We start from the raw sequence: 13,549 nt of genomic DNA, 5'->3' as shown, positions 1-13,549 counted from the left end.
AACACATGAAGACACTTGGAGCAAGACACTACAAAGGAGCGTGAAAGTTTTACATGGAATTTCTAGAATTGAAAAACAGAGCTATTGAAAGTCAAGTTCTCAAAGGATGAGGCAAGAAAGCCTATTAGATACAGCAGAAGAGAAAATCACTGAACCGGATGAAAGGTCAGAAGCAATGAGCGAGAAAACAAGCCAGGTGGAACATATAAAAGAGGAAGGGACAGGAATGGTAAAGTGAGGAGAACTCGGGTCCAATCAGCTTTCCAGAAGAGAAGAGAATGTGGGGCAGGCAATTCCTCAACAACTTCCAAAACTGATTAAAGATGGGGAGCCTCACCTAAAATCTGGAACGGAATAAATAAAAATAAATCTCATCTAAACACTTCATTCCATCCCTGGATCGGGGAAGATCTGCTGGAGAAGGAAACGGCAATCCATTCCAGTACTATTGCCTGGAAAATCCCATGGACAGAGAAGCCTGGTAGGCTACAGTCCATGGGGTTGCAAAGAGTCAGACACGACTGAGCGACTTCACTTTAAACACTTTGTAGTGAATTTGCAGAACTCTAAAGGGAAGAAATTAGAGAAATGGCAAGTAACTAAACTGATAAGCATGGAAGTCTATCTGAACAAGCACTTGCCACAGAACATGAGTGGTGACTGTGGAGAGCAGAGCAAGGAGCAGGACATGATCACAGGTAGGACTGGAGAGGGTGGTCGGAATTTAAGTGTTCTCAGAAGCTTCATTTATTTGAGAAGAGGAGGATAAAGATAATTAGTAATTACCTGGCTTTGTAAAGTCAAGTACGTATTTCCAAACACTTCAGAAGGTAAACAGTATTTCCAAACACTAAAATAGTAACGAAATATAGAAATGATCCCTGAAAGTATAGTCTTAAGACTAAAGACATTATTAGTGATGAAGAGGGTCAACACAAAATGATGGAAAGAATAATTTTCTAAGGAGATAGAACAATTCCAAATGTGTGTTAGAGGTTAAAAAAAAAAAGCTGAAAGAATATGAAGCAAAAGTGATAGGATACAAGAAGATACGACCATATCCTTCATCACAGTGGGAGATTTAAGACCTTGTACAGTAACTGATAGACCAGTCAAAGAAAAAGGATATAGAAGATTTTAATACTATTAATAATTCTAATCAATGGACCCTGGTAGAAACTTGAACCCAATATATTACTTTCAGGCACACAGGAATCATTTATCTTAAAAAAATGACCTGATTACTAGGCCCCAAGACAAATCTCAATAGATATCAAATAATCAGTTTCATACAGACTATGTTCTCTGACCACAAACAAGAGCAGAGTAAAGTCTAGGTCTTCAGATATTTAAAACACTTATAGAAAACTCTTTACTTAAAGATGAAATCATATGGAAATGAAAACTACTTGGGTCAAACTAAAAATGAGAAAGCATATAAAAACTCCAGGGTGAGGGTACGGGGAACTAAAGCAGAATTTAAAAGATCTTTATTAGTGATGTTGGTGGTGGTGGTGAAGTCGCTCAATCGTGTCTGACTCTGCGACCCCATGGACTTCTCCGTCTGTGGGATTCTCCAGGCAAGAATACTGGAGTGGATTGCCATTTCCTTCTCCAGGGGATCTTCCCGACCCAGGGATTGAACCCGGGTCTCCCACATTGGAGGCAGATGCTTTAACCTCTGAGCCACCAGGGAAGCCCATTAGTGATATTAAGTAAAAAGAAATACAGAAAATTTATGAGCAGAGTGTCAAAGAATTTTAGAATGCAGTAAGTGTAAACCCAAAGAAAGTGGAAGATAATGAAGAGCAGAAATTGAAGAAATAGACAACAGAAACACAATATGGGCCACAAAACAAAGCTGGATCTTTCAAAAGACCAATAAAATAATGTGCAAAAGGGCTTCCCTAGTAGTTCAGACAGTAAAGAATCTGCCTGCAATGCAGGAAACCCAGGTTCGATCCCTGGGTTGGGATGATCCCCTGGAGAAGGGAATGGCAACCCACTCCAGTATTCTTGCCTAGAAAATTCCATGGACAGACCATGAGGTCGAAGAGTCGGACACGACTGAGCGACTAACATAATGTACAAAAGGGATATAACTACAGATACAGCAGAAATGACAAGATTATAAACTTTATACCAATACATTAAAAAATTAGAATAAATGGACAGTTTTCTAGAAAAAAAGATAGTTTGCCAAGAACAATTTAAAAAGAAGTAGACAAACCAAGTAGCCATATACAAAAAATGAGTCCAGATGGTTTTCTAGTTGAGTTCTCCCAACATAAAAAAACTCAAACTTGTGTCAAATATTATACTTGATGGTAAAACACCATGCTCTACGGTAAATGTTAACCATTATTCTCTTTAGAGCCAGAAACAAAATTTTGAATCCTATCATTGAACAAAATGCAATATTGTGTGGAGGGCCCAGCCAGAGCATCAAGACAAGAAAGGAGCAAAACTATTATCCATAGCCAGAAAACCCAAAGAAGTCTACAAACAATGAAAGACTGCTAACTCAGTTCAGTTCAGTTCAGTTGCTCAGTCGTGTCCGACTCTTTGCGACCCCATGAATTGCAGCACACCAGGCCTCCCTGTCCATCACCATCTCCCGGAGTTCACTCAGACTCACGTCCATCAAGTCCGTGATGCCATCCAGCCATCTCATCCTGGGTCATCCCCTTCTCCTCCTGCCCTCAATCTCTCCCAGCATCAGAGTCTTTTCCAATGAGTCAACTCTTCTCATGAGGTGGCCAAAGTACTGGAGTTTCAGATTTAGCATCATCCTTCCAAAGAAATCCCAGGGTTGATCTTCAGAATGGCCTGGTTGGCTCTCCTTGCAGTCCAAGGGACCCTCAAGAGTCTTCTCCAACACCACAGTTCAAACGCATCAATGCTTTGGCACTCAGCCTTCTTCACAGTTCAACTCTCACATCCATACATGACCACTGGAAAAACCATAGCCTTGACTAGACGGACCTTTGTTGGCAAAGTAATGTCTCTGCTTTTGAATATACTATCTAGGTTGGTCATGACTTTTCTTCTAAGGAGTAAGCGTCTTTTAATTTCATGGCTGCAGTCACCATCTGCAGTGATGATGGAGCCCCAAAAAATAAAGTCTGACACTGTTTCTACTGTTTCCCCATCTATTTCCCATGAAGTGATGGGACCAGATGCCATGATCTTCGTTTTCTGAATGTTGAGCTTTATACCAACTTTTTCACTCTTCTCTTTCACTTTCATCAAGAGGCTTTTTAGCTCCTCTTCACTTTCTGCCATAAGGGTGGTGTCATCTGCATATCTGAAGTTATTGATATTTCTCCCGGCAATCTTGATTCCAGCTTGTGTTTCTTCCAGTCCAGCGTTTCTCATGATGTACTCTGCATAGAAGTTAAATAAGCAGGGTGACAATATACAGCCTTGACATTCTCCTTTTCCTATACTCTGTATATAAGTTAAATAAGCAGGGTGACAATATACAGCCTTGACATTCTCCTTTTCCTATTTGGAACCAGTCTGTTGTTTCATGTCCAGTTCTAACTGTTGCTTCCTGACCTGCATACAGGTTTCTCAAGAGGCAGGTTAGGTGGTCTGGTATTCCCATCTCTTTCAGAATTTGCCACAGTTTATTGTGATCCACACAGTCAAAGGCTTTGGCATAGTCAATAAAGCAAAAATAGATGTTTTTCTGGAACTCTCTTGCTTTATCCATGATCCAGTGGATGTTGGCAATTTGATCTCTGGTTCCTATGCCTTTTCTAAAACCAGCTTCAACATCAGGGAGTTCACGGTTCACATATTGCTGAAGTCTGGCTTGGAGAATTTTGAGCATTACTTTACTAGCATATGAGATGAGTGCAATTGTGCGGTGGTTTGAGCATTCTTTGGCATTGCCTTTCTTTGGAATTGGAATGAAAACTGACCTTTTCCAGTCCTGTGGCCACTGCTGAGTTTTCCAAACTTGCTAGCATATTGAGTGCAGCACTTTCAGAGCATCATCTTTCAGGATTTGAAACAACTCAACTGGAATTCCATCACCTCCATAAGCTTTGTTCATAGTGATGCTTTCTAAGGCCCACTTGACTTCACATTCCAAGATGTCTGGCTCTAGATTAGTGATCACATCATCATGATTATCTGGGTCGTGAAGATTTTTTTTGTACAGTTCTTCCGTGTGTATTCTTGCCACCTCTTCTTAATATCTTCTGCTTCTGTTAGGTCCATACCATTTCTGTCCTTTATCGAGCCCATCTTTGCATGAAATGTTCTCTGATTTTCTTGAAGAGATCTCTAGTCTTTCCCATTCTGTTGTTTTCCTCTATTTCTTTGCATTGATTGCTGAAGAAGGCTTTATCTCTTCTTGCTATTCTTTGATACTCTGCATTCAGATGTTTGTATCTTTCCTTTTCTCCTTTGCTTTTCGCCTCTCTTCTTTTCACAGCTATTTGTAAGGCCTCCCCAGACAGCCATTTTGCTTTTTTGCATTTCTTTTCCATGGGGATGGTCTTGATCCCTGTCTCCTATACAATGTCACGAACCTCATTCCATAGTTCATCAGGCACTCTATCTATCAGATCTAGACCCTTAAATCTATTTCTCACTTCCACTGTATAATCATAAGGGATTTGATTTAGGTCTTACCTGAATGGTCTAGCGGTTTTCCCTACTTTCTTCAATTTAAGTCTGAATTTGGCAATAAGGAGTTCATGATGTGAGCCACAGTCAGCTCGCGGTCTTGTTTTTGTTGACTGTATAGAGCTTCTCCATCTTTGGCTGTAAAGAATATAATCAATCTGATTTCGGTGTTGACCATCTTGTGATGTCCACGACTGCTAACTAATACAGTCTAAAAACATACAAGACTAAGTTTTAGGGTAGTACAGGAAAATGAGAACTCTTTCACTGCTGATGAAAGTGTAAATCATTTCCGCTTCACTGGAGAGCAATTTGACAAAATCTACCAACACTGAAGATGCTCATATCCTGCAATCCAGATGTACACATGAGCCCAAAGAAATACAGTTAGGTATGTTTGTTGGAACATTTTCCTAATAGCCAAACAAAGGGGGGAGGCACCTAAATGTCTAATCATTAAATATCTTGTGTAACAGAACAACAGAATGTTCCTGTAGTGAAAGAGGGAGAGACAGGGTCAGGCAAACTAGATATTTTCAACTTTGCAGGCTGTAGGGTCTCTGGAAGCCACACGGTTCTGTTGGAGTGCAGAAACAGGCCTAAACTGAATGGGCATGGCTGTGTCCCAATAATATTTTATTGGCTAAAACAGACAAAATTGGCCTGAGGGCTTTAGTTGCTGACTCTTGATCTAGATCTGTGTGTCAAAGTGGACACATCCCACATACACAAAATTGCAGGAGACTGATGAGAACCATTAAGAGCAGCTGGAAGAATTAGGTCGGCCATGGCCTTGAGGAAGTGGCTACACCTTCTTTTGTCAGGGTAAGCCTTTGGGGATAACCCATCCCCAAATCCCAAGGTCTCTGCTCCATCTTCCTCCTATCTGGCCAGTCAGCAGCAGGGCTGACACCCCCCTCCACCAGTCTTCTGGTTACTCTCACTGCTTGTCTCCGTATCTTCCCTGAATCCAAAGGCCTGGCCTGTTTTATGTCTCTAGATGGAAGTCTAGCAGACATCTCAAACTTGACCTACTCAAAATGAACCGAAGATCTTCCCCCAAAGAGACTCTAATTGTAATCTTCCCTGACTCCATCTGTCATCTTTGACTTCTTTCCCACACCCTGTCATCCATGCCCACATCCTTGTAGTTCTACAATCAAAGTAGCTCCAGAATCTTACCACTTCTTTCCACTTCCACTCCTGCCACTCAAGTCAGAGCCATCATCACCTCTTGCCTGTCTTCTGCCATTGTTTCCTCCCTGGTCTCCTTGCTTTGGCCTTGCCCACTTGAGACTGGTCTCACTACAATGACAAGAGTCAACATGGGCACACAGGTGTTGGATCAGGTTATTCCTATACCCCAATCGTTAAAAGTCAAAGGCTGAACAGTTAGCCCGTGAGGCCTGTAGGATCTTCCTCCCTGTTGCTTCTCTAGGTTTATCTACCTCACTCTTGCCCTCTTGGCCTCAACTGCACTGGCGGCCTTGCTATCACAACTCTGGGAATCCCAGACAGGCATGTACCCCAGGACATTTCTGCAGTTACTGGTCTCTTTGCCTGGAGCACTTATTTCCAAGGTCTCCTCAAGGAAAGCGTTCCTGAATGATCTTATTGAATATTGCAGCTCCCACCCTAGTCACTATCCTCCCACCCAATACTTTGCTTAATTTTCCCCAGAGCAGTTATCACCTTCTAATATATGTTTTTCTAACTGTTTTATGATGAAAATTTTCAAGCAAATAGAACACCTGAAATAACTGTTCAATGACCTCCCAAATACTCACCAGGTACATTCTACATCTAACACTTAGTTCATTACTATCTGTCCGTCCATCCATTTATCGTTTTTTTTTAAATTTTATCTTTTTGATGTATTTCAGTAAGTTGCAATTCAACATCCATTGATGATAAAAATCTCAACCAAGTGGGTACAGAGGGACCATACCTCAGTGTAATAAAGGTCATATATGACTAGCCCTTAGCTAACATCTTACTCAAAGCTGAAAACTTTTCCTCTAAAATCAGGAGCAGACAAGCACATTCCCACTCTCACTGCATTTATTCAACATAGTATTGGAAGTCCTAGCCAGAGAGATTATGCAAGAAAAATAAATGAAAGCTATTCAGATCACAAAGAAAAAAGGAAAACTGTCACTCTTTGCAGATGATATGGTATTATACGTAGAAAATACTAAAGATGCCACCAAAAAACTGTTAGAACTAATAAATTCAGTACAGTTGCAGGATACAAAATCAATATATAAAAATCTGTTGCATTTCTATATACTAAAATGAATTATCAGAAAGAAATTAAGAATAAGAAAACAGTTCCATTTAAACTTGCATCAAAAAGAATGAATTACATTGGCATAAATTTAAGGAGGTGAAAGACCTGTATCCTGAAAATTAGAAGACACTGCTGAAAGAAACTGAAGACCCAAATAAATGGAAAGACATGCTGTGCTCATTAGGACTGGAAGAAATAATACTGTTAAAATGTTAATACTACCCAAAGCATTCTACAGATTCAATGCAAGCCCTATTAAAATTACCATGGCCTTTTTCACAGAAATAGAACAGAAGACTGAATAGTCAAAGCAATTTGAAAAAGAAAAAGAAAACTGGAGACATCACACTCCTTGATTTCAAACTACATTACAAAGCTATAATAAAACAGTATCACATAGATCAATGGAACAACATAGAGAGCCCAGAAATAAGCCAATGCATATCTAGTCAACTTACCTACAAAGAAACCAAGAATACACAGTGGGGAAAGGACAGTCTTCCTGGGGGAACTGGACAGCTACGTGCACAAGAATGACACTAGACCCCAGACACAAAAATCACAAAAATCAACTTAGAATAAAGACTGGACTGTAATTCCTGAAACCATAAAACTCCTAGAAGACAACATAGATGGGAAAGTCCTTGACATCAGTCTTGGTGATGATTTTATTTTTGGCTATGCCGCATGGCATGTGGGATCTTAGTTCCCCTACGAGGGACTGAATCCATGCCCTCTGCATTGGAAACATGGAGTCTTAACCGCAGGACAGCCAGAGAAGTCCCCGTGGCAATGGTTTTTTGGAATTGACACCAAAAGCAAAGTTGACAGAAGCAAAAATAAACTGGGACTATATCAAACTTAAAAGCTCTGTACATCAACAAAATGAAAAGAAACCTACCAAATAGGAGACAATTTATACAATAAATTTTAGAGGTTTTGGATATAAAAGGTTTCTATCCAGAATATATACATAATTCATATGACTCAACAGTAACAAGCAATTCAATTAAAAAATGGGCAGAGGACCTGAGTAGACTTTTTCCAAAAAAGACATAGAGATGGCCAACACGTACATGATAAGGTGCTTGTATCACTAATCCATCAGGGAAATGCAAATCAAAACCATGGAGATGGCAGCTCACAACTGTTAGAATGGCTATTCTCAAGAGAAGAAATAACAAGTGTTGGTGAGGATGTGGAAAGAAGAGAACCCTTGTGCACTGTTGGTGGGAAAGTAAATTGGTCCCAACAACTATGGAAAACACCGTGGCAGCTCCTCAAAAAACAAAAAGAACTATCATATGATCCAGCAATTCCACTTCTGAGTGTTTATCCAAAGAAAACAATCACTATCTTGAAAAGATAAAAGTACCGCTTATGTTCACTGCAGGCTTCCTGGGTGGCTCAGTGGTAAAGAATCTGCTTGCCAAGTAGGAGACACGGGTTCAATCCCTGGGTTGGGAAAATCCCCTGGAGAAGGATGGCAACCCACTCCATTATTCTTGCTTGGGAAATCCCATGGACAGAGGATCCTGGTGGGCTACAGTCCGTGGGGTCGCCCCAGAATTGGACACGACTGAAAGACTAACCGACAGTGCTCACTGCAGCATTATTTACAATAGCCAAGATATGGATACAATCTAAGTGTCTATCAATAGATGAACAGATAAAGAAAATATGGTGTATATATATACACACACACAATGGAAAATATTCCATTATTCAGTCATGAAAAAGGAAGGAAATCTTATCATTTTTGACAACATGGATGGACCATAATTTCACTTCTGTGTGAAATCTAAAAGCAAGAAAGGGGCTTCCCTGGTGGTCCAGGGGTTAAGAATCCACCCAGCACTGCAGGGAACACACGTTCAATCCCTGGTAGGGGAACTAAGATCCGACTTGCTGAGGAGCAACTAGCCCATGGGCCACAAGTACTGCACCCGCGCACCACAACTAGAGAGCCTGTGCACCACAACTAGAGAGCCTGTGCACCACAAGGAAAGATTCCTCGTGACACAAGGAAGATCCTGGCATGCCACAGCTGAGACCTGAAGCAGCCACATAAACTTTTTTTTTTAAAGGAAAAGCAAGGAAATAAAGGGAATTCCCTGGCAGTCCAGTGGCAAGGACTCTGCACTCTCACTGCTAAGGGCCTAGCTTTGATCCCTGGTCAGGAAGCTAAAATCCTGCAAGCCATGAAGTATGGAGGAAAAAAAACACCAAGTAAATAAAACAAAAAAACAGATTCACAGATACTGAGAACAGAGCAAACAGGTGGTAGCCAGAGGTTGGGGATGGTTAAAATAAACATGTAAAAGTCATGGGGATATAAGGTACAGCGTGGTGGCTACTGAAGGCAGGAGAAGGGGGCAGAAGAGGATGAGATGGTTGGATGGCTTCACTGACTAGATGGACATCAAGCACTGACTCAAGCAGACTCCTGAAGATAGTGAAGGACAGGGGAGCCTGGCATGCTACAGCCCAGTAGAGTCAGACACAACTGAGCGACTGAACAACGATGGTGACTATGGTTAACAACACTTATACTTGAAATTTCCTAAAAGAGTAGACCTTAAGGTTCCCATGACAAGAAAAACAATTCTGTAACTACGTATGGTGATAGATGTTAACTAGACTGTGCTGATCGTTCCCAGTGTACAGATATTGCACATGCTGCACACCTGGAACTAACACAGTGTCCCACTTTAGATTCCTGTCAACGATACGTGAGAGTTCCAACTGCTCTGCTTCCTTGTTGATATCCGGTGTTGCCAGTTTTTAAAATTTTGCCGTTATGATGGTCACGTAGTGATACCTCACTGCGGGCTTAAATTTAATATGCTATATATTTTTACAAATGTATTTTATTTCTCTTTCCCACTAATATGTAAGCCCCTTAAGGGCAGCATTTCCTACATATTTGGCCCCTGCTCTCTCCTGGCCCCTAGACAGAATATAGCGCATGGCACATGCTTAGTAAATACCTGTTGGGTGAGGACCTCTCCTCTGAGCACCCACTGTGTCATCTCTCCGAGACGCTGCCTATCTGAGGGGCGGTCTCCCACCCACATCATGAGCAGAGCCTGAGTCTGGGTTGAGCACTGATGCTGGGCACTCAGGGCTCAGAGAAGACTGGTGAGAAAACAGTATCAGCTCTGGGCAGCGCCTCTTCTGTGCTGTTGTGTGGTTTCTGCCTGCAACTCATGGGCCTGAGGAAGGGCAGAGCTGGCCTTGGCTGTCAGGTGAGGGTGGAACCACCCCTGATCTGGGCCACCAATTACCTTGTGACCCAGCAGGTTCCTTCTCTGAGCCTCTGTTTGCTCTTTTACTCAACAGAGACAGATCTGAGTCTAAAGCAGTTTCATTACTTATAGCATAACTTGTAACAAAATCTTTGTTTCTTTTTTCCCTCTTCTGGGAGATCTTAACAACTTAATCTTGCAACTCTTCTCTTGCATTTATTCCCTTCATATTTTTTTATCTTTCAAAAGTGCTTATCTCTGTATGATGTTTTTGTTTTAGCCTCCTATACTCTTAACCAGGGCATGAAGGACTATGCCAGAGGTTCTCAACCCTAGCTGTATGTCACAAAAACCCAAGGAGCTTTTATAAACTGAGCTTACTCTCAGGGATTATGATTAAATTGGCCTAGGGTGGGGCCCAAGCATAGCTTGGTTTTTGTTTTCCAATTGTCTGTCTCATCTTCACTAGAAATAAGCTCTTGCCACTGTCTCCTTTATGTCTAGACTGGGACCTAGTGCATAGCAGTCATTCACTAGTAACTGAATGAACAAAGCACTCTTATGCAGCAGTTTGCAAAATAAAAACAAGTTTTAGGTAGTCTGCTGTTTTTGCTCATGATATTTTTCCTAAATATATACGAAAACCTATTACCTGAAAGCCAAAACACAATCTTGGATGTCAAAACAGTGCTTAAGCCCAGAGAATTAAAAATGATGAAATTCCTTATTCCATCTCACCTTTAGGCAAGTCTTCAACAACATATATCTTGTGAACGAGGATGTTAAAGTGTGATTATTTTCATCTCAGTTTCTGCTGAGACCCCCAATACTTGCCATATGCCAGGAGGGGTAACAGGACAAATGCAGGACTGCAAGACAAAGCAGCCCCAAGTGAATTCACACTTCCGCCTGATCTTATCCCACAAGAGCTAGAAATCTGAGGACAATTTTTAGAAACTGTGGAATTTGCTGGAGTCTCACCACAGATGGAGGGAAGTGGGAGGGTGATTCTGCTTAACCTTGAATCAACAGAGGGGGACCATGCAGAGAGGACCCTGAGAACCAGGAGTCTAAAGGAAAGTTACAGAGGGCCAGCCAGAGAGAATGCATTATCAAGTAAGGGAATGGAAGGTTGGGCCTGCACGGTGGAAGGTAACGGGGCTAGGGGGACAAGAGCCAGAGTTTTGAAAACCAAGTAGAACGCACCAGAAGCACAAGCATCAGCTTTGAACACACCAGGCTCCAAGAGGAAGAAGCCAGTTCACAATACTGAGAAAGTATGAACTTTCCTCATCTCACTCCCCTCTTTGCAAATAAGACAGTACAAGGTGGGGAAATAGGCCACAGTCAAGCACTTGCTGTTCCCTCCACTGCCAGGTATAAGGCTGGCAGCGCACCCAGCCTGAGGAAGGGGCCGCTTCTATCTCAAACACCTTTTAGTCATTTTGTTACACTGGACTGGACACGTCATCTGCCGATGGGGGAAGCCCAGGACTTGCCCTACTTTCCATCCAGGGGCAGGGGAAGAGCAAGCCCCAGGGAATAAAGTTAAAGACCTGGGAGACCCCAAAAAAGTGCCCTTTGATCCAGCTGAGCTTGTTTAACAAAATGGTAGGACCAGTACTTTGAATGTGTTATTTTCTTTCTCAATCGAATATGAAGGTAATGGCACCACCCTCCAGTACTCTTGCCTGGAAAATCCCATGGACAGAGGAGCCTGGAAGGCTGCAGTCCATGGGGTCGCTGAGGGTCGGACACGACTGAGCGACTGAGCAACTTCACTTTTACTTTTCACTTTCATGCATTGGAGAAGGAAATGGCAACCCACTCCAGTGTTCTTGCCTGGAGAATCCCAGGGACGGGGAGCCTGGTGGGTTGCTGTCTGTGGGGTCACACAGAGTCGGACATGACTGAAGTGACTTAGCAGCCGCAGCAGCATCAGTTTAAGCTCACTGACCCTGGATTTTGTCTACCAGTTTGATGTACCTGCCAATTTAATGATTTCTACCTATCGAATGACTTCTATCAAATCTTCAAATTTAATGATTTGATCTTTGCTGCAATGATCCAGTTCATGAGGTCTCCATTTCTTTGTTCTTCTTTGGGTAATTCATGAGAACATGGATTTGGTACAGAAAGATGATTTAGGATTCTCAATGAAAAAATGCACAAAAAGAACAGTTGGGTTTGAGTCCAATATATGAAAAGGGAGAAAACCTGTAATTCCTGGAGTGTTTTTAGGACTCATTTCAGAAGAAAAGGCAATACCAGCTCACAGAGGAACATCCAAATTCCAGAACAGCAGCAGGGGCTAAGGAAAGATAATTGGTGAAGGGAGGCAACCACTTACCTGAACTCAGGCTCCCTGTGGGGAGCCCAGTGACAGCATGGAGGGTGAAGATCACACCTGAAGGCAATCAGACAGGTGCTGCCTCTGGTGAGTAGAGGTGGAGACGGCCTGGGCAGCAGCAGGAGAGAGCTTTTTGGGTGGAAGTGATCTCAAAGGGCTGGGGGGAGGGGGCAGGGGGGGGGCGAGGGCTGGATTGACAGGTGTAAGCATTTGTTACATCAATGGTAAACTTGAGGTCTCTGCATTTCACTGTATGCAAATCTTACCGACTCTCCAAAAAGGGCAAACACACTAGTTAATGATACGCACGTGTGTTTAGTATGTACTGCCTGCAAATGTACTTCGAAATCTGGAGAAGGCAGTGGCACCCCACTCTAACACTCTTGCCTGGAAAATCCCACGGACAGAGGAGCCTGGCAGGCTGCAGTCCATGGGGTCCCAAAGAGTCGGACACAACTGAGCGACTTCACTTTCATGCATTGAAGAAGGAAATGGCAACCCACTCCAGTGTTCTTGCCTGGAGAGTCCCAAAGATGGGGGAGCCTGGTGGGCTGCCGTCTATGGGGTTGCACAGAGTTGGACACAACTGAAGCGACTTAGCAACAGCAGCGGTACTTCGAAATGCATCCAAAAACTCAACAGATGGATGGATGGAGGGAGCAATGGCTGGTTATGTGATAAACACAGCAAAATGTTACTTGTAGCAATTATAGAATTAAATGGAGGATATAAAATTATTTCAACTTCTCTAAGAATATTCAGGACTTCCTTCATGGTCCAGTGGTAAAGAGTCTGTGCTCCCATGCAGGAGGTGTGGGTTCGATCCCTGGTTGGGGAACTAAGATCCTGCATGCCACTTCATGCAGTCAAAAACCAATTTTTTTTCCCCCATAATGCTGGGAATAGAAACACCCTGTTATTTGGGCAAATATACTTCTGAAACCCAGAAGCCACGCCCTTCCTCCACTGTCAGTTTCTAACCTTAGCAGTTATTTTATTCCTGTACACTTACTACTTTAA

The sequence above is a fragment of the Capra hircus genome, chromosome 13, assembly GCF_001704415.2.
Source record: "Capra hircus breed San Clemente chromosome 13, ASM170441v1, whole genome shotgun sequence".
NCBI lineage: Eukaryota > Metazoa > Chordata > Mammalia > Artiodactyla > Bovidae > Capra > Capra hircus.
Note: the sequence above shows the minus strand (reverse complement) of the source record.